Here is a 23,615-nt window from a genome sequence, read left to right as displayed (position 1 = left end):
GACATAAATAGGAATAAGGGCCGTTGTTTTCTGTTAAAACTGAATATATTTTGCAGTTACCTTATAGTATTAATTAGCCGTTCCACATACTGCCATCTGGCGGACGATTTTAATATTGTAGCGTTCTCTAATTATTTTCAAATTAAAGTCTAAAAGCCTTTAAAAGTTATTTTTAGAAGCTAATAAATGTTAGCACTACATTCTTTGGATTAATATTAATATTTTAAGACCAAATAAACCGTAATTAGGAATAAGGGTCCTCTTTTTCTGTTAAAACTGAATATATTTTAGCAGTTAACATAAAGGATTAGTCGTTCCGCATACTGCCGTCTGGTGGTCGATTTTAATATTGCAGCTGGCTGTAATTATTTGCAAAATATAGTCTAAAAACCTATTTAATGGTATTTTAGAAGCTAACAAATGTTAGCACTACATTCTTTGGATTAATAGGATTATTTAATTATTAAGACCAAATAAGACGTAATTAGGAATAAGGGTTGTCTTTTTATGTTAAAACTGAATATATTGTTGTTAAACTCTTGGGGGGGGGGGGGTCTCAGGACTAGTAAGAAATTATAAAAAAACAGCCGGGGGGTTTGTTCGAGATCTTAACATGTAAATTAAGCAAAGATGTTTTATGACCCTGCTTTACAAAGACAGGAAACGTCCTCAATAGTTCAAAGCAGTGCCGGCACCCCTATTCAACTGTTCTGGACTTGTTTTGAGGTTGCCTGACCCGACGCCACAGACGTGTCAAACATAAACAGAAGAGCCAATACAAGGAATCTATTAACCCTAAAATAAAGTGCACGTGTATATAGGTACTGCTTCTTTGTATGCTTGTCGCATGGCTTCTAAATATGTTATTCTTTGGGGGTTGTATTCTGTAAGAATGTGAAACAGCTAGTTTAGAGATATGCTGATTGTGGTGTTATGTTTAACAGGAAGCTTTCTGTTTTAAAACAGCTAGTTTAGAGATATGCTGATTGTGGTGTTATGTTTAACAGGAAGCTTTCTGTTTTAAAACAGCTAGTTTAGAGATATGCTGATTTTCTTTATACATACCGTGGTTAACGTTGAAATGATTTCCTTTGTAAAGGGTATTTTGTATCCTCTTTATGCAATATGCTTTGGTGTTCTCATTCACACTGTTTGTAAATTCCCAGTCATTCTACAAGGTAATGTATGCTTGGTTTAATCTTTCTTCTTTTATAACATATCTATTATAATTTGACAGCAAGAAATCTTAATCTGACAGAACATAAACAATTCCAAAATAAATGAGTCCAAATAACTTCTGCAGAGAATTATTTTTCTATCCACATGTATGAAATATACCACACAGGTGTTTGATAAGATTTTCAGGTATTTTTAGTATGTCATATTGTTTCAAGATCTACAATTAATATATTAAAATAATGCAAATACTTTGTTAAATACAGTAAAATCTTGAACATTATAACATACAGGCAATATCATGTTTAATCATTCGAAAACACTTCCTGTTAAGTTAGATCATATAAAGTGTATCATAAAAAGACAACCATATCACATTCGTAGCTGTCTATTGCCCAGAAAAATCAGAACTACTGTACTAAAAACATGTTTTTTAACATAATGTCTGACTATTTCTGATTGTAAAACAATTTTAGACCTCAATTCAAAGATAAGCATCCATAGTTTTGTCGCTGCTTACATCTGAACTAAAATATTTGTAACAAACTCTTGAACACTGTCTACAATTAAAGACTATAACTGAACAGCAAACATGTGTTTATTTATTTGTGTATTTATTAATTTCATCGCTTTGTAAATGTTTTCATCTTAACTAAAATCATTGTAATTATATTATTAAAGAATTTAACTTACACACTCACACACACACACAAACAGCAGACCTTGATAGATTTTTATTTATTTATTTTTTGTTTTAGACTTTAATTTGAAAATAAATAGAGGACCTGTATACAGTAGATAGAAAGATCCCGTATTCGAATATCAGCCAACAGCCTTGTGGGAACAGTACATGCATTACACAGTGAACAGCCCACCTCAAGTCTACCTCCCTGGAAAAAAGAACAGGCTCAATAGACTTTCACAGTTAGATAAGGTTCTTTTTCAGTGTTATAATGTAAAATATTACATAGTGATTAAGAAGCCTTTAGGTAAGCTGTATTCTTCTGAGGGATAGTAGTTAAGGCTATTATTTAAGAAAAATCGCTTACTAAGTAAAAAAAGACAGACTCTTTTCACCCACGTTCTCCATAACCTCTCTGCTTGGTCAGAAAAAACAGACTCTATTATCCCCCCCCCCCCCCCCCCCCCCCCCCCCCCGCCCGCCGCATTTAACAACAATGTATTCCGTTTTAACAGAAAAAGACGACCCTTATTCCTAATTACGTCTTATTTGGTCTTAAAATAATCATATTAGTCCAAAGAATGTAGTGCTGACATTTATTAGCTTTTAAAATAACTTTAAATAGGTTTTTAGAGTATGCTGTAATATTAAAATCAACCATCATGTAGAACGGCAGAACCAGGTGTATTATGGGAAGGCTCCGACACCTACCACAACCCTAAAACCGGGGGAAATGTAGGGGCTCAGTACATTTTTTCCTCACAATAACTGGTTAATTTTCAGTGTAATATTTAATAAGATATTGATACTGATATTGATAATGAAACTCTTTTATATGTTTAGGGTTCTGATTGTTAATAATTAAGGTTATTGTTTTGGAGGCATTCTTGCATTGTTAACAAATAAATACACGCTTTGTTCTTTTTTCTCTTTTTTCTTTGTCTATGTAATAGCCTATAATTGAGAGGAACGGTAGTGCCTCGTACAAGTTAGAAAAACTTGTTTGAAACTACCGAGAGTCTCTATACAGCTCCAAGAGTTTTGCTGTTTTCACCATGTTGCAGCGGCAAAACTCAATCACTTAGAATTACCATCTGTACCAGTATCAAGTCTGAAACTTTCTTACCTCAAATGTGAAAAAAACGTACATACCTCTTGTACACAATGAGATATATGTCGTCAAACTAAGGTAAAATTCAGTTTGATATCCACACCATTTATATTAAACAAATTATTTATGTTTTAAAACAGCACATATCACAGGAAAAAAAAGTGGTTTGAACTTGCAACATGATGTTCTTGAAGAGCACATGACCTTAGCCCGCTGCACCACTGCGCAGTTGTTGAAATGCGTTCACTTTTTAAGCTTACATCCAAGCCTGACCAGCTTTCACTGAAAACCTGAAGGTTCTGCTCGATTCTAGAAATTTTCGATTTCCTGTTTGAAAATTTCTAGTTTCCTGTTTGTTTGGTAGATACCATAGAATGGAATTGCACACAAGAGTGGCATGTAGCTTCCTTGTCTAAATCTCTGATCTCTGAAATTGTAGTTCCTTGTTTAATTAAAAAAAATAAAGGAATTATTTATTTGGTAGAAATAAATAAATGATTTAAACAAATGCATAGACGAATAAATACATTTAGAAATAAATATTTTTAAATATTTTTTACAAGTTTCATGTAATTATATATATATATATATATATATATATATATATATATATATATATATATATATATATATATATATATATATTGCAAGTTGCCTAAGATTAATAGCGCATGAAAGAAAGTCACCGAGGTTGAAATATTTAATGGTAGCTACTGAGTCAACATTTACATTGTAACGTTTAAAACAATCTTTTAAAATGTAACAAACAAGGGTCATTTAAATGAGTTGGCTGAAAAAAGTAACAAGCAGACAAAACTGATTAAAACAAAACAAGTTTGAATGACAAATTCGGCAACATTGTCGAATTTTGTAAACATTTAAAACTTGTATGCTATGTTCATACAGTAATTAAACAGACTGTGTTGTATAGCGTTATGCTGACCTTGAAAAACAAAATGTTAAAAACAGGGTTTAGTGCAAGTGACAAAACCGTTTTTCTTTATACACACTAAATTATATATGACGCGTACGCAAGCATGCTCTCACACACACATGCACACGCACACACACACACTGACACAACCAATACACACACACCCCCACACACACACACTGACATAACCAGCACACACACACACACACTGACATAACCAGCACACACACACACACACTGACACAACCAGCACACACACACACACAGACACAACCAGCACAAACTGACACACACACTGACATAACCAGCACACACACACACACACTGACACAACCAGCACACACACACACACAGACACAACCAGCACAAACTGACATAACCAGCACACACACTGACACAACCAGCACACACACTGACACAACCAACACACACACTGACACAACCAACACACACACTGACACAACCAACACACACACTGACACTGACACAACCAGCACACACACTGACACAACCAGCACACACACCCCCACACTGACACAACCAGCACACACACACCCACACTGACACAACCAGCACACACACCCACACACTGACACAACCAGCACACACACACCCACACTGACACAACCAGCACACACACACACACAGACACAACCAGCACACACACACACAGACACACACACACACACACACACACACACACACACACACACACACACACACCGACACAATTCACATTTCAACAGAAGATTGCATTCAAAGCTAAGAAAAGGGGACTTTGCATGCAGATGGTGGGATTGTGTTTTGCTCAACTTTAATGTGTCTTCAGATCATCTAAGAAAAGGTGCTAATGACAAGCATCTTGACAGCGCAGTACAAAAACAAGAAAACTAAACTTGAAGCTCAGGCTAAACAATTAAACAACCGAACAAGCAGCTCACAATCACAGGATTGTTTAAAACGAGCACAGAAAGAAACACGTAATGTCAACACGTTTGAATTAGTGGAAGCCTGTGTGCAGCCTTTTTAAATGAAAAAAATCCCTAATTGTGGAGCTGTGCCTAACAGTGACGCACTCAGACGAGAGGATCTCCCTAAAGTGCCTTTTATAAAGAAAAACACGAAAGCTTCGGTTTTCTCATTTCAGGTTTGCAGTTAAAGTTGCTCCCGTGTTTAATATTTTGGGATTTAAGGAGCAAAATTGTCGATGGGAATTACACGGTCATTGTAATTAATGTGTCAGCATACGTTTTAATGGTTTAGAAAACTTGAACATGTTGCTAAATGTCATTCTCAGACAGTCTGGGATATATGAAGATTACTATGGGGTGTCATGTGTAAAAGAAATATTTTAACATATTTTTTTCCAAATTTAATTAAATATTGTATTTTTTTCCCCAGAATTATAAATGTTGTGAAAATAAATATATATTTTTTTTAAATGTGTACATTCAGATATAATTTATAAATCTTAAAATATTTAGCAAGTTTTTAACATTTAAATGCTAAATCTTTAGTTTAAAAATAAATATACATTTTCTTATCAAATATTTATTTGAGAATCAAGATTTAGCTGATCGCAAATAAATCTGGATTTTGTGAACTTAAATATTTAACTAAATTTTAACTCTCTTAATAATTTAACATTTAGATAAATCTTAAATCTCTTAACAATTTTAACATTTAGCTAAATATTTAACTGGCCAACTAAATCTGGAGTTTGTATGCAATTGAGTTCCACCAGCTTTGTGCTTTATGTCAGCAGTGTTAGGAGGGACGAGCAAAATACTGCATATCCACGGTCTTGAGTCAGGTTCACACTCAAACAGACAGGTCGGCAGAGAAGAGAGTCATTCAAACAACTTGGAGGAATGGTGTCTGTAGATACGTGGCAATGTTCACATGTGACCACATTAAAATTCCATGGAATCTCCATAAATTCACATAATAAACACATGTGAATATTAAATTCAGTGAATATTTGCTGATCACATTAAATTCACGTATGAAACACATGGGAACAACATGTTGGAAACCCTTACAACATGTGAAAATGGGATAAGATGAGTATGTTCAACTTATAAAACAAAACAAACCAACAATCATAATGGATCCAGTACACATTCGAAGGTGTGCTCATATATATCGTGCACATGAGAATAACCTGCCCTTGTGTGCGCGTAACAGCCTGCAGCTCTCGTCAACACTAGTAGTAAAGGCAATACAGCGAATGTCACTTTCTAAGCCCCGCTGCTTTGAGTGATTTATGACCATTAAGCCCCGCCCCATTTCCCACGCCTTTTTGAATGATTTATGACCCTTATGTCCCGCCCCCTTTTTTTCTGACATTAACCAGATATCCGTCAAAAATAGACCACCCCCTAAAATGGCGTCTGTTGTACCCTAGTTTATATAAGCATTATGTAATATTATAGAATATTACATAGAAAAAGAAAAAAAGAGAAAGAAGTGTGTTTGTGCATTTATCTTTTAACAATGCACGAGTCCCTCCAAAATAATAACCTTGATTAACAATCAGAGAGTCCTTAAACATATAAAGGGGTTTCATCATCAATATCTTACACAATTTTACATTGAAAATTAACCCATAATTATATGAGGAAAAATGTACTGGGCCCCTACATTTCCCCTGGTTTTAGGGTCGTGGTGTCAGAGCCTTTCCATAATACACATGGTTCTGCATAATGGTTGATTTTAATATTACAACGTACTCTAAAAAACTATTTAAAGTTATTTTAGAAGCTAACAACTGTTAGCACTACATTCTTTGGATTAATAGGATTATTTTAAGACCAAATAAAACATAAATAGGAATAAGGATCGTCTTTTTCTGCTTAAAACTGAATATATATGGGTTTAACATATAGGATTGATTAGCAGTTCCACATACTGCCCCTGGCGGTTGCTATTAATATTATTATTTGTTTATTTATCAGATGCCTTTATCCAAGGCGACTTACAGAGACTAGGGTGTGTGAACTATGCATCAGCTGCAGTGTCACTTACAATTACATCTCACCAGAAAGACGGAGCACAAGGAGGTTAAGTGACTTGCTCAGGGTCACACAATGAGTCAGTGGCTGAGGTGGGATTTGAACCGGGGACCTCCTTCCCAGTCATTCTACAAGGTAATGTATGCTTGGTTTAATCTTTCTTCTTTTATAACATATCTATTATAATTTGACAGCAAGAAATCTTAATCTGACAGAACATAAACAATTCCAAAATAAATGAGTCCAAATAACTTCTGTAGAGAATTATTTTTCTATCCACATGTATGAAATATACCACACAGGTGTTTGATAAGATTTTCAGGTATTTTTAGTATGTCATATTGTTTCAAGATCTACAATTAATATATTAAAATAATGCAAATACTTTGTTAAATACAGTAAAATCTTGAACATTATAACATACAGGCAATATCATGTTTAATCATTCGAAAAAACTTCCTGTTAAGTTAGATCATATAAAGTGTATCATAAAAAGACAACCATATCACATTCGTAGCTGTCTATTCCCCAGAAAAATCAGAACTACTGTACTAAAAACATGTTTTTTTAACATAATGTCTGACTATTTCTGATTGTAAAACAATTTTAGACCTCAATTCAAAGATAAGCATCCATAGTTTTGTCGCTGCTTACATCTGAACTAAAATATTTGTAACAAACTCTTGAACACTGTCTACAATTAAAGACTATAACTGAACAGCAAACATGTGTTTATTTATTTGTGTATTTATTAATTTCATCGCTTTGTAAATGTTTTCATCTTAATTAAAATCATTGTAATTATATTATTAAATAATTTAACTTACACACTCACACACACACACAAACAGTAGACCTTGATAGATTTTTATTTATTTATTTTTTGTTTTAGACTTTAATTTGAAAATAATTAGAGGACCTGTATACAGTAGATAGAAAGATCCCGTATTCGAATATCAGCCAACAGCCTTGTGGGAACAGTACATGCATTACACAGTGATCAGCCCACCTCAAGTCTACCTCCCTGAAAAAAAGAACAGGCTCAATAGACTTTCACAGTTAGATAAGGTTCTTTTTCAGTGTTATAATGTAAAATATTACATAGTGATTAAGAAGCCTTTAGGTAAGCTGTATTCTTCTGAGGGATAGTAGTTAAGGCTATTATTTAAGAAAAATCGCTTACTAAGTAAAAAAAGACAGACTCTTTTCACCCACGTTCTCCATAACATCTCTGCTTGGTCAGAAAAAACAGACTCTATTATCCCCCCCCCCCCCCCCCCCCCGCCCGCCGCATTTAACAACAATGTATTCCGTTTTAACAGAAAAAGACGACCCTTATTCCTAATTACGTCTTATTTGGTCCTAAAATATTCCTATTAATCCAAAGAATGTAGTGCTAACATTTGTTAGCTTCTAAAATAACATTAAATAGGTTTTTAGACTATATTTTGCAAATAATTACAGCCAGCTGCAATATTAAAATCAACCACCAGAGGGCAGTATGCGGAACGGCTAATTCTTTATGTTAACTAATAAAATATATTCAGTTTTAACAGAAAAAGAGGACCCTTATTCCTAATTACGGTTTATTTGGTATTAAAATAATCATATTAGTACAAAGAATGTAGTGCTAACATTTATTAGCTTTTAAAATAACTTTAAATAGGTTTTTAGAGTATGCTGTAATATTAAAATCAACCATTATGTAGAACGGCAGAACCAGGTGTATTATAGGAAGTCTCCAACACCTACCACAACCCTAAAACCGGGGGAAATGTAGGGGCTCAGTACATTTTTTCCTCACAATAACTGGTTAATTTTCAGTGTAATATTTAATAAGATATTGATACTGATATTGATAATGAAACTCTTTTATATGTTTAGGGTTCTGATTGTTAATAATTAAGGTTATTGTTTTGGAGGCATTCTTGCATTGTCAACAGATAAATACACACTTTGTTCTTTTTTCTCTTTTTTCTTTTTCTATGTAATAGCCTATAATTGAGAGTAACGGTAGTGCCTCGTACAAGTTAGAAAAACTTGTTTGAAACTACCAGGAGTCTCTATACAGCTCAGAGAGTTTAGCTGTTTTTACCATGTTGCAGCAGCAAAACTAAATCACTTAGAATTACCATCTGTACCAGTATCAAGTCTGAAACTTTCTTACCTCAAATGTGAAAAAAACGTACATACCTCTTATACACAATGAGATATATGTCGTCAAACTAAGGTAAAATTCAGTTTGATATCCACACCATTTATATTAAACAAATTATTTATGTTTTAAAACAGCACATATCGCAGGAAAAAAAGTGGTTTGAACTTGCAACATGGCGTTCTTGAAGAGCACATGACCTTAGCCCGCTGCACCACTGCGCAGTTGTTGAAATGCGTTCACATTTTAAGCTTACATCCAAGCCTGACCAGCTTTCACTGAAAACCTGAAGGTGCTGCTCGATTCTAGAAATTTTCGGTTTCCTGTTTGAAAATTTCTAGTTTCCTGTTTGTTTGGTAGATACCACAGAATGGAACTGCACACAAGAGTGGCATGTAGCTTCCTTGTCTAAATCTCTGATCTCTGATAAATTGTAGTTCCTCGTTTAATTAAAAAAAATAAAGGAATTATTTATTTGATAGAAATAAATAAATGATTTAAACAAATGCATAGAGGAATAAATACATTTAGAAATAAATATTTTAAAATATTTTTTACACGTTTCATGTATATATATATATATATATATATATATATATATATATATATATATATATATATATATATATATATATATATTGCAAGTTGCCTAAGATTAATAGCGCATCAAAGTAAGTCACCGAGGTTGAAACATTTAATGGTAGCTACTGAGTCAGCATTTACATTGTAACATTTAAAACAATCTTTTAAAATGTAACAAACAAAGGTCATTTAAATGAGTTGGCTGAAAAAAGTAACAAGCAGACAAAACTGATTAAAACAAAACAAGTTTGAATGACAAATTCAGCAACATTGTCAAATTTTGTAAACATTTAAAACTTGTATGCTGTGTTCATACAGTAATTAAACAGACTGTGTTGTATAGTGTTATGCTGACCTTGAAAAACAAAATGTTAAAAACAGGGTTTAGTGCAAGTGACAAAACCGTTTTTCTTTATACACACTAAATTATATATGACGCGCACGCAAGCATGCTCTCACGCACACGCACACGCACACACACACGCACACATTATCTGGCCCGTGAGCAGAAAACTATTTATTTGTTAAGGGCTAGCGTGGGCAGCAGTGTGGAGTAGTGGTTAGAGCTCTTGACTGGAGGGGCTTTGGTTCAGTCCCAGGTGGGGAACACTGCTGCTGTACTAAAATAAATAACAACAACAACAATAATAATTATAATAATAATAACCGAGCATCTTGTTGCAGTTCCAACACTCGTGGTTTGTCTTCATGGTGTAAAAATGTGACCAATGTGGAATTGACAAAAAACAGCGTGCAATTTTTGCCATGTTTCTGAATCTGATTTCATGCATTTTTCACGGTAGGCAGTCAAATACGTGAAATCGTGAATTTTCCGTGGCCTTATACAACGAGACACGAGTGATCCGTCGCTTGCAGCATCTGTGGAGCAGCGGTTAGAGCACTTTGTTCTCGACTGGATGTTTGTGAGTTCAATCACATGTGGGGGACACATTGCTGCTTTTAGATTGGTCCAGTAAAAAACCTGACTGTATAAATGGGTAATTGTATATCACGTTGGGCCAGGCTAAATACAGGTGTAGCTTGCAGAGGGGGTGACCCTCGCTGGGTACCTGCAGAGAAATCAGCGATCCAACGTGATTTAACCCATTAAATGCAAGGCTACTTATTCAACGTAGATACATAAAAAGCGAGTAAGATGCTGAGCGATTCGCATATGTGGCATATTTACCCGCTGTTCTTCTCCTGTAAACCACGTTGGGCCAGGATAAATACAAGTGTAGCTTGCAGAGGGGTTGCCCCTTGTCAGGTACCGGCAGAGAAATCGGTGGCCCAAAGTGATTTAACCCGTTAAATTCAAGGCTACTTCTTCAACGCAGACAAATACATTTATGCACTAAAAACCAGCGATAAAGAAGCTGAATGAATGAGAAGCTGGCGAATAAGAAGCCAACTTCAGCCTTGTCTGTAAAACCACAGAGGTGTGAAATGTTTATATGTAAATGGAATGTCTGTATAGTAAAAAAGGGCTCTATTCCTAAACAGCAGTGTTTATACCTCATCATACCTGGACTCTTGACCGCAGGGTTGTGGGTTCAATCCCGGGTGAGGGACACTGCTGTTGTAGCCTTGAGCAAGGTATTCTACCTAGATTCAGTATAAACAACTGGATAAATTGGTAATTGTGCGTAAACATAATGTGATATAATTGTGACAATTGTAAGTTGCCCTGGAGAAGGGTGTCTGCTAAAAAATAAATAATAATAATTTAAATGCAATCTGTCGAACTATTTGCATTTGACTTGGTATTTGTATATTCTGAAATATAAGAATTTGCATTTGAATTTCAAATCATGGGAAAGCTTCAAAAATATTTCAATTTTAAACACTTTTCAATAATAATGTTCATAAAAAAAGTAGAAATTAACCTGAAAGATGCAAACTAAAGTACACTTTTGAGAACTTGACGCTCTGTGCTAGTTTTGTGAGGGCAGGAGTGACCAGGCTGAGACACCTGATCAACTTTGAGCTCTCCTGCTGGCTGACTGCTACACAGCTGGCTGGGCGGCTGGGCGGCTGGGCTGGCACTCTGAGAGACTGGCTGAGAAAATGGTCAGTAAACTAAGGAGTTCTCTTTCCCCTGAGTTCAGGGAGGCTTTGAGGGAGGAGATGTCCAGCGGCACAGGGCAGAGACTAGACTTCGTCTTTCCAGGGCTGCTAGTGTGTCCAGCAGTAGGTGAAGGAGAGGAGGATGTAGGTAACGAGGGAATGCTATTAAACCTAGACACAGTTAAAGATCTAACTCTTCATACAGCAGAAAGTAAATAAATTTACCAGATGTGTGTGCATCACATTCCCACCAGTTGAGGGGGTTGGTGGATTCAAGGTGGAGGGCATGTCTGGAGGTAAAGGAGGGGTGCAGGCCAGTATGGAGGGTTCTGTATAAACTGCCCCTCACCAAGAGAGCGGGGGATCTGCAGTGGAGGATCCTGCACTGTATTGTGTCCACCGGCAGGTTTCTCCACAGAGTTGATGCTAGCATTAGCTCAGAGTGCTGTTTCTGCTCTGCGAAAGAAACAGTGTTTCACATGTATAGCGAGTGTGTCAGGCTAGGACCACTCTTCCATCTTCTACAAGAGCTCATGCAGCGCCTAGGCGAGGAGTTCATGAAAGAGCTTTTTATCTTTGGGGTTCCCTACAGTTTTAAAAAGAGAAACAGGTGTGTTTTCATTAATTTTATAATGGGTCAGGCAAAATTGGCCATTTTAAAATCCAGAAAGAACAGTATCTCTGGGGCTGGGCTGACTGATGTTGTGGTGCAGTTCAGGGTGTTGGTGGTCAGCCGGATAAGAGTGGATTTTGAATTTTTTAAACTCAATAAAAACCCAGAGGACTTCCAGGAGAGGTGGTGTGTGGGAGACACCTTGTGTGCTGTGAGTGAGGAGGGGGCGCTCCAGTTTTTGTTCTAGGTTTTAATTTTGTTTTTTAATTTTATTTTTATTGTTTTACAGTGTTTTTATTAATTTTAACAGTTTTTTTAATTTTTTTTTTACGATTCTTTTTTTTTTGTTTAAAATTTATTTTTAAGGAGAACATGATGTATTTCAAGATTTTTTAATATTGATAAATCTTAATTTTGTTTGTGTTTTACCTTTATTGATTTTTAATGGATTTTAATTGGAATGTTTAATAAAGGATCTTAAAAGTCAAAGTCTCTCTCTCTCTCTCTCTCTCTCTCTCTCTCTCAGGATTGTTGGATTGTGGGAGGGGCTTGTGAGCTGAGAGCGGTGTGTTTGAATAGTGCAGGTCTGTTCTTACAGTCTTAGTTTTGCTATTTTTACACACTTAATTTAAAAGGAATTTTATAAGTTTCTTTTAAATATATATTTATATCATCTACATTTTTTATTTATTTATTTGTTTGTTTATTTTTCTATTTATCTATCTGTTGGCCTTGACGTTTGGGAGGCTAAGTTAGTTTGTGTAGCCCGAGATGGGCTTACACTCCGGCGGTGTACAGGGACTGACACGGAGACATGGGTTCAGGTGTGTGCCCGACAATGAAGTTTCCGTGGAGGACATACTGTTATCGGTCGGTAAGTCAATTGGTTTTAACAATATAAAATCTGCTTCACGTATGAATAAGGCCATTGTTGTGTTTTTAAGTCAAGAAACACTGGTAAATAAGATTATAGAGGAAGGATTTTCTGTCAATGGTGCTTTTATTTCTGCTTTACCTCTTTCAACTCCTCTAAGGAAAGTGGTTTTATCAAATGTCCCCCCTTTTATTCCAAATGCAGTGATTGAAAGAGAATTGGCAAGATACGGTAAAATCATGTCCCTGATTAGAATGATTCCGCTAGGCTGTAAGAACCCCGAGGTGAAACATGTAATGTCTTTTCGTAGACAAGTGTTCATATTGCCGCATAACCGCTGGTGAATTGGGCCAAAAGTGGAGCATTCCTCGCAGGGAGCTGGCTGAGAAAGCCTCCTCCGTCCTTGCCACAGATGCTGGAGTGGAACAGAACTGGATTAAAAGTGCTGGGGGTGTACTTAGGAACTGAGGCATTCATGCCGCGAAACTGGGAGGGGGTGCTGGAGAAGGTAGCAGGAAGGCTACAGAGCTGGCAGTGGCTGCTAAACCGCCTCTCCTTCAGGGGGAGGGTCCTTGTGATTAACAACTTGGTAGCGTCCATGCTGTGGCACAGATTAATGTGTATGGACCCTCCCCCAGGGCTGCTGGAGCAGGTCCAGAAAAAACTAGTTAATTTTTTTTGGGATGGAAACCACTGGCTGAAACCAACAGTACTGTACCTGCCCCGAGACGAAGGAGGGCAGGGACTGATTGACATCCCCTCCCGGGTCACTGCGTTCAGATTGCAGGCAGCCCAGAGACTGCTGTACACCCCTGAGCTGAGCTGGAGAGGCATGGCTTTGTCCCTCCTCAAGAGGGTTGGGGGGCTTGGCTTAGACAGACAGCTGTTTTTAATGACCCCCAGTAAAGTTATTAGAATTGAGCTGGAAAGCTTTTACAGTAACATGTTAAATGCCTGGGGGTTAATTAAGATTTTAAGGACAGATGAAAGCCTCTGTACATGTTTTATTTTTGAGGAGCCTTTGTTTTTTAATAGAATTTTTAACATTGATGCTTTTAATTCTAAACAGCTTTTTTTAGTGTTTTTACAGGCCGGAGTCACCACCCTGGGTCACCTGGTAGACTGGACTGAGTGGCGATGGAAGAGTGGGGCCGAGTTGACTGCAGTGTTGGGTCTGTGCTCAGTGCACTTCATAGAGAGGGTGCTGAGAGAGATCCGAGCCTCCCTGAGCCCCGCAGTGTTGGAGTTCGTGGCGCAGTGCTTCTCAGAGAGGCAGGCCCCGGAGTGTGAGCCGGATTTCCCCTCAGTGCTGCTCTCCCCTGCGCTGCCGGAGGAGGAGGGGGGGGAGCGACCCGGGATGCTGTTATCCCTCGATGAAGAGACCAATTTACAGTTTCACTCTGCAGAGAAGAGGCAGCTGTACGGTACTGTGGTTAAGACCCGGCATTATCACAGACTTAAAGACCTGGCTGATACCAAGTGGAGGGCTCACCTGGCGATGGAGGAGTCTGTGCGGCCGTCCTGGAGGGTGCTGTACAAGCTGCCTCTGCCCAAGCGCTCCGGGGACCTGCAGTGGCGAGTGTTGCATGGTATTGTCGCCACGAACCGCTGGCTGAGCCGAGTTGACCCAGGTGTGGGGGAGCAGTGCCCCTTCTGCCCCGCTGTGGAAACTGTGTTTCACCTTTTTACAGACTGCCCACGACTCCGGCCTTTTTTAATTTTTCTAGAAGGCCTGCTGATGAACCTCGGGGTGCGTTTTACTAAAGTGTAATTAATTTTAAGTATTAAGTATTGTTTTAAATATCGTCATCGGTGTCCCTGATTAAGTTTCTCCTGGGTCAAGCGAAGCTGGCGATTTTAAAATCCTGTAAGAACAGATTATCTAGCACTGGTATAGATGATGCCCTGTGTGTTTTTAGAGTTCTGGTTGTAACCAGGGTAAAAGTTGATTTTTCTTATTACAGCATGATGAATGACATGGATAATTTTATGATGAGGTGGTGTATTGAGGATGGGGTGTGTGCAGTGGGTGAATAAGGTATGCTAATTTTTAATTTTTAGAATGCTTCAGTTATTTATCTGTGTTTTATTCTTGTTCTATTATGACCAGTGCTGGAATTTACTAGTTTTATTATCAATAAAGGGATTTAAAAATCAAATATCTCTCTCTCTCTCTCTCTCTCTCTCTCTCTCTCTCTCTCTCTCTCTCTCTCTCGCTCTCTCTCTCTCTCACCACTCCACTAGAAGGGTTTCAGCTGTCTTTTATGGTCTGTGGCTGGAGCCCAATTAACCAATAATTAACAATTAAGCAATTAAAGCTCCAGCCACATTCTCGCATGTATTTTGCAGGGAGGAATTTAACCCCCTCCCTGCCAATCCAAAACAAACAAGAATTATAATGAAAAACATAATGAAAACAGTAAAAATAATAATAATAACACACATTATAGGGGCGAGCTGGCACCCCATCACTCTAAATATCTTTTTTTTTTTTTTAAATCTATACAACTGTCTGACTAAATATTCTTACTCCGGTAGAAGCTTCCTTGTTGAAGGGTGCATCGTCATCATCCAGATTTCTCAAACTATTAAATTATTGGGGCAAGAACACATTTTTGAGAAATGCTATCATTGGCTGTGTGGGGAGATCCACCAAGAAGTTGCCAGGGAGAAACAAGAGGAACATCTGTCTATATTGCTCTTGTTTCTCCCTGGCAACTTCTTGTTTTTTTGCCTTAGCCTTCAAATTTGTATACAATAATTTGAATTGCTTAATTTTCAGAAGGTTTACGCCACTGTGGGAATTGAATTCTGTGGTAATCTGTCCCCAGGTAGATTCCTTCAGTGCCAATGTTTGGTTGTCTGTTTTATTTTCAATAGTGTTTTTGTATTCATCAGATATTAAAATTGATGTTTTTTTTTTTTCAAGCAAATTAAATGCAGCATCTTAGTTGCTGCCATGGTGATGCTCTAACTACTATGTCATGAAATGATGACTCATAATCAAGCTGCGCTACTGACAGCATCAATCCTGGATTACCGAGTGAATCATAGATCTAATCTCAGATTTGTAGATCTGCGACCAACTGAAATAAATCTTGGATTCAGTCTTGGATTCGTCAATCCTGGATTCGATCAAATCTTGATCTCGATGTGTGCAATCCACCCTCAGAGAAGTCTGTTGTGTAATTCCTGAAAATGTATTTTTGATAGTCGTGGGTAAACGCTGGTGTAGCTCTGCACCCTTTCTCTGCTTTTTGTTTTTATATACAGTTTCATTGGCTTACTGAAGGTGAATCAAGTATTTTTTTTTTAATTTAGGCTAATAGAACTTTAAAAGTTTTGTTGTGGTTCCAAACTGAGCAGTTTTACTGACATATTTACATGGTTTGGAATCCTTGGGGAGGGGAGGTGAGTGGTGAGGGTCTGGAATGTGTTACCTAGTCATGTTGTTGATGCTGAATCACTGGGATCATTTAATAAGAACATAAGAAAGTTTACAAACGAGAGGAGGACATTCAACCCATCTTGCTCGTTTGGTTGTTAGTAGCTTATTGATCCCATAATCTCATCAAGCAGCTTCTTGAAGGATCCCAGGGTGTCATCTTCAACAACATTACTGGGGAGTTGGTTCCATACCTTCACAATTGTCTGTGTAAAAAAATGCCTCCTATTTTCTGTTCTGAATGCCCTTTATCTAATTTCCATTTGTGACCCCTGGTCCTTGTTTCTTTTTTCAGGTCAAAAAAGTCCCCTGGGTCAACATTGTCTATACTTTTTAGGATTTTGAGTGCTTGAATCAGATCACCGCGTAGTCTCCTTTGTTCAAGACTGAATAGATTCAATTATTTTAGCCTGTCTGCATATGACATGCCTTTTAAACCCGGGATAATTCTGTTTGCTCTTCTTTGCACTCTTTCTAGATACTAATACCCGGTTGCTAATACCCGACTTGACAACATTTTTAGAGGAACACTGACCGAACATTGGTAGGCCAAATGGTCTCTTCTCGTTCTTTGAATGTTCTTGTGAATAAAATAAAGTTGTATAATCATAAAACTGCAGTGGAAGAAGCCAACCACAGTCTAGAACATTTTCATCAATATCAAACTTGATTCCATGCATAAAGACAGACGTCCTCAAATATCTTATGACGATATCACAAAACAACATTCTAAAGGTAAAATATTTTATTTTTCAAATAGCACATATAAAATAAATCTTTGACAAGAATACAGAATTTCAACAGGAAAAAAGTGATTTTTATTTCAGAATTTTGTTTAGGAGTTTTAACTTTAAATTGCAATATTAAAGATACAGCAGTGTGGAGTAGTGGTTAGGGCTCTGAACTCTTGACCGGAGGGTCGTGGGTTCAATCCCAGGTGGGGGACACTGCTGCTGTACCCTTGAGCAAGGTACTTTACCTAGCTTGCTCCAGTAAAAACCCAACTGTATAAATGGGTAATTGTATGTAAAAAAAATAATGTCTTGTAACAATTGTAAGTCGCCCTGGATAAGGGTGTCTGCTAAGAAATAAATAATAATAATACAAAAAGCAAGCTTCAAAGTCCCTCTGTTTATTATTACTATGATTACAATCCACTCTATCTATAATGTTCTCCTAAAATAACCAATTTTTAAAAATAAACATTTAAAAAAGCATACTGTCAAAGTGTCAGCCCTCTGAAGCATCACATACACAAATTCAAATATTAAGCTATACAGGAACATTTTCAATTTAAACCACACCGTGCTATTCCTGGGGAAAAAGAAGAGTTTTGTTTTGTGTTTTCACATCCAGCATCAGTAATATTTGGTGATTTTACTGTATCTGATGTCAGCCATTCACAGTTAACACTGCTTTCAGTTTACTCAGCTGCCCAGTTACCATCTATACTGGTTACCATGTATACCGGTTACCATGTATACCTGTTATCATGTATACCTGTTATCATGTATACCAGTTATCATGTATACTTGTATAAAGCACCTTGGGATGCATTGTCATGGTGATAGATACATTTCCATTCTATTGTATTGCATCACTAGTTTTGTAGGGTTTACATGAGGTTTAAAAACATCTGCACAGTATTTTCATAGTTTCACTTTTTTCCCAGAGCAGCAGACAGTTTTGGCTACCCGATATATTTTACATTAATGAGAATTAAACACAAGCTGGAGCAGAGCAGGATTTCTTCATCAAAAGGAAAACCCTGAAAAAAAGAGCAATATTTCAGTACTGGTATTGGGATGTGCTGGAATACCATGAGAAATAGTTAGTATCACATTTTCAATACCTAGGTTTCTCTTGTTGCTTGACTACGAATGTTGTCTTTGTGTGGTTAGCAATGCTGCAATAACCACACCAGTAAACAGTGCCAGAGCCGTGTAGCTACCTGGTTCAGTTGCACTTGTTCCCTTTGATGAGGAAGAAGGTCCCAACAGCCACTCCCAGGAGCCCCAGAGTCAGCCCCACAGCGCAGAACGCTGTCTCCCCAACATCAGAATCTGTCTGCACATCCGGCTCTGTGTGGAGAGGGAGAGCAGTGTATTTGAATTTATCTTTTTAATTCTGTTTCCATTATATATATATATATATATATATATATATATATATATATATATATATATATACACACACTGAGTGTACAAAACATTAGGAACACCTGCTCTTTCCATGAAATAGACTGACGAGGTGAATCCAGGTGAAAGCTATGATCCCTTATTGATGTAACCTGTTAAATCCACTTCAATCAGTGTAGATGAAGGGGAGACAGGTTAAAGAAGGTTTAAGTGCCTTTGAATGGGGTATGGTAGTAGGTGCCAGGCGCGCCAGGTTGATTGTGTCAAGAACTGCAACGCTGCTGGTTTTTTCATGCTCAACAGTTTCCCGTGTGTATCAAGGATGGTCCACCACCCAAACAACATCTAGCCAACGACAGGCCAGTGGTCGAAAATGGCTCATTGATGAAAGAGGCCAAAGGAGGCTGACACGAATTGTGCAGAGCAATAGACGGGCTACAGTTAGTCAACTGAAAGTCCAGTACAATATTGGTGCCGAAAGACCCATAAAAGAATGCACAACTCTTCGTACCTTGACACGAATGGGGTATGGCAGCCGACATAGACAGCCAATATAGACATCTGTCTATATTGCTCTTGTTTCTCCCTGGCAACTTCTTGTTTTTTTGCCTTAGCCTTCAAATTTGTATACAATAATTTGAATTGCTTAATTTTCAGAAGGTTTACGCCACTGTGGGAATTGAATTCTGTGGTAATCTGTCCCCAGGTAGATTCCTTCAGTGCCAATGTTTGGTTGTCTGTTTTATTTTCAATAGTGTTTTTGTATTCATCAGATATTAAAATTGATGTTTTTTTTTTTCAAGCAAATTAAATGCAGCGTCTTAGTTGCTGCCATGGTGATGCTCTAACTACTATGTCATGAAATGATGACTCATAATCAAGCTGCGCTACTGACAGCATCAATCCTGGATTACCGAGTGAATCATAGATCTAATCTCAGATTTGTAGATCTGCGACCAACTGAAATAAATCTTGGATTCAGTCTTGGATTCGTCAATCCTGGATTCGATCGAATCTTGATCTCGATGTGCGCAATCCACCCTCAGAGAAGTCTGTTGTGTAATTCCTGAAAATGTATTTTTGATAGTCGTGGGTAAACGCTGGTGTAGCTCTGCACCCTTTCTCTGCTTTTTGTTTTTATATACAGTTTCATTGGCTTACTGAAGGTGAATCAAGTATTTTTTTTAATTTAGGCTAATAGAACTTTAAAAGTTTTGTTGTGGTTCCAAACTGAGCAGTTTTACTGACATATTTACATGGTTTGGAATCCTTGGGGAGGGGAGGTGAGTGGTGAGGGTCTGGAATGTGTTACCTAGTCATGTTGTTGATGCTGAATCACTGGGATCATTTAATAAGAACATAAGAAAGTTTACAAACGAGAGGAGGACATTCAACCCATCTTGCTCGTTTGGTTGTTAGTAGCTTATTGATCCCATAATCTCATCAAGCAGCTTCTTGAAGGATCCCAGGGTGTCATCTTCAACAACATTACTGGGGAGTTGGTTCCATACCTTCACAATTGTCTGTGTAAAAAAATGCCTCCTATTTTCTGTTCTGAATGCCCTTTATCTAATTTCCATTTGTGACCCCTGGTCCTTGTTTCTTTTTTCAGGTCAAAAAAGTCCCCTGGGTCAACATTGTCTATACTTTTTAGGATTTTGAGTGCTTGAATCAGATCACCGCGTAGTCTCCTTTGTTCAAGACTGAATAGATTCAATTATTTTAGCCTGTCTGCATATGACATGCCTTTTAAACCCGGGATAATTCTGTTTGCTCTTCTTTGCACTCTTTCTAGATACTAATACCCGGTTGCTAATACCCGACTTGACAACATTTTTAGAGGAACACTGACCGAACATTGGTAGGCCAAATGGTCTCTTCTCGTTCTTTGAATGTTCTTGTGAATAAAATAAAGTTGTATAATCATAAAACTGCAGTGGAAGAAGCCAACCACAGTCTAGAACATTTTCATCAATATCAAACTTGATTCCATGCATAAAGACAGACGTCCTCAAATATCTTATGACGATATCACAAAACAACATTCTAAAGGTAAAATATTTTATTTTTCAAATAGCACATATAAAATAAATCTTTGACAAGAATACAGAATTTCAACAGGAAAAAAGTGATTTTTATTTCAGAATTTTGTTTAGGAGTTTTAACTTTAAATTGCAATATTAAAGATACAGCAGTGTGGAGTAGTGGTTAGGGCTCTGAACTCTTGACCGGAGGGTCGTGGGTTCAATCCCAGGTGGGGGACACTGCTGCTGTACCCTTGAGCAAGGTACTTTACCTAGCTTGCTCCAGTAAAAACCCAACTGTATAAATGGGTAATTGTATGTAAAAAAAATAATGTCTTGTAACAATTGTAAGTCGCCCTGGATAAGGGTGTCTGCTAAGAAATAAATAATAATAATACAAAAAGCAAGCTTCAAAGTCCCTCTGTTTATTATTACTATGATTACAATCCACTCTATCTATAATGTTCTCCTAAAATAACCAATTTTTAAAAATAAACATTTAAAAAAGCATACTGTCAAAGTGTCAGCCCTCTGAAGCATCACATACACAAATTCAAATATTAAGCTATACAGGAACATTTTCAATTTAAACCACACCGTGCTATTCCTGGGGAAAAAGAAGAGTTTTGTTTTGTGTTTTCACATCCAGCATCAGTAATATTTGGTGATTTTACTGTATCTGATGTCAGCCATTCACAGTTAACACTGCTTTCAGTTTACTCAGCTGCCCAGTTACCATCTATACTGGTTACCATGTATACCGGTTACCATGTATACCTGTTATCATGTATACCTGTTATCATGTATACCAGTTATCATGTATACTTGTATAAAGCACCTTGGGATGCATTGTCATGGTGATAGATACATTTCCATTCTATTGTATTGCATCACTAGTTTTGTAGGGTTTACATGAGGTTTAAAAACATCTGCACAGTATTTTCATAGTTTCACTTTTTTCCCAGAGCAGCAGACAGTTTTGGCTACCCGATATATTTTACATTAATGAGAATTAAACACAAGCTGGAGCAGAGCAGGATTTCTTCATCAAAAGGAAAACCCTGAAAAAAAGAGCAATATTTCAGTACTGGTATTGGGATGTGCTGGAATACCATGAGAAATAGTTAGTATCACATTTTCAATACCTAGGTTTCTCTTGTTGCTTGACTACGAATGTTGTCTTTGTGTGGTTAGCAATGCTGCAATAACCACACCAGTAAACAGTGCCAGAGCCGTGTAGCTACCTGGTCCAGTTGCACTTGTTCCCTTTGATGAGGAAGAAGGTCCCGACAGCCACTCCCAGGAGCCCCAGAGTCAGCCCCACAGCGCAGAACGCTGTCTCCCCAACATCAGAATCTGTCTGCACATCCGGCTCTGTGTGGAGAGGGAGAGCAGTGTATTTGAATTTATCTTTTTAATTCTGTTTCCATTATATATATATATATATATATATATATATATATATATATATATATATATATATATATACACACACTGAGTGTACAAAACATTAGGAACACCTGCTCTTTCCATGAAATAGACTGACGAGGTGAATCCAGGTGAAAGCTATGATCCCTTATTGATGTAACCTGTTAAATCCACTTCAATCAGTGTAGATGAAGGGGAGACAGGTTAAAGAAGGTTTAAGTGCCGTTGAACGGGGTATGGTAGTAGGTGCCAGGTGTGCCTGTTTGAGTGTGTCAAGAACTGCAACGCTGCTCTGTTTTTCATGCTCAACAGTTTCCCGTGTGTATCGAAAGTGGCTCATTGATGAAAGAGGCCAAAAGAGGCCGACACGAATTGTGCAGAGCAATAGACGGGCTACAGTTAGTCAACTGAAAGTCCAGTACAACATTGGTGCTGAAAGACCCATAAAAGAATGCACAACTCGTCATACCTTGACACGAATGGGGTATGGCAGCCGACGACCTAACAGAGTTCCACTTCTTTCAGCAAAACACAAGAAACTGCGGTTGCAGTGGGCTAAGGAATGAAAACACTGGACACTGGAGGATTGGAAAAACATTGGCTGGTCTGATGAATCCTGGTTCCTTCTGTTTCATGATGATGGGAGGACTAGGGTATGGAGAAATCCACATGCGTACATGCATCCATCATGCCACGTGTCAACATTGCAGGCTGGTGGTCCCCTTAATAAAAATGGAGCAATGTTTGAATGCCACAGGATATCTGAACATCATTGCCAATCAGGTGCATCCCTTCATGGCAGCAGTGTATCCATCTGCTAATGGATTTTTTCAGCAGGATAATGCCCCATGCCACAAGGCTAGGATTGTCCAGGAATGGTTCCACGAACATGACAGTGAATTCAGCTTACTGCAGTGGCCTGCCCAGTCACCAGATCTCAATCCAATTGAGCATCTGTGGGATGAGATGGAACGAGCTATTCAGAGTAGAGATCCACTACCAGCCAACTTGACACAACTGTGGGAAGCATTGGAGTCAACATGGGCCCTCATCCCTGTGGAATGCTTTCGACACCTAGAGTCCATGCCCCGACGAATTGAGGCTGTTCTGAAGGCAAAAGGGGGTGCAAGTCAATATTAGGAAGGTGTTCCTAATGTTTTGTACACTCAGTGTATATATATATTACCAACTAATAATAACAGCACTTTCAGAGTTCCATCCCCCCATTTTATGTGAGCATAAGTATTAGGACACATTTGGCTCACAGGTGTTTCTAATTGATCAGGTGTTTCCTGTTGCATTGATTGTTCACAAATAAAAGAGCTGTGAATGTGTAGTCTCAGTTCTATCCTTTGCTTTTGCCTTTGGAGTC

The 23,615-nt window shown here is 37.7% G+C and overlaps 1 protein-coding gene and 1 pseudogene across 1 annotated transcript in view; both read right to left on the bottom strand.

Annotated features, from left to right (window-relative positions):
- The window catches only part of LOC117968203 (SLA class II histocompatibility antigen, DQ haplotype C beta chain-like), a 401,218-nt gene that overhangs the window by 151,390 nt on the left and 226,213 nt on the right, over positions 1-23,615 (bottom strand). The window lies entirely within an intron of this gene.
- LOC117970584 (H-2 class II histocompatibility antigen, A-Q alpha chain-like) overlaps positions 21,172-23,615 on the bottom strand; it is a 52,810-nt pseudogene continuing 50,366 nt past the window's right edge.

Source organism: Acipenser ruthenus, chromosome 38 (assembly GCF_902713425.1).
Source record: "Acipenser ruthenus chromosome 38, fAciRut3.2 maternal haplotype, whole genome shotgun sequence".
Lineage (NCBI taxonomy): Eukaryota > Metazoa > Chordata > Actinopteri > Acipenseriformes > Acipenseridae > Acipenser > Acipenser ruthenus.
Note: the sequence above shows the minus strand (reverse complement) of the source record. Positions and strands in the feature narration are given on the sequence as shown.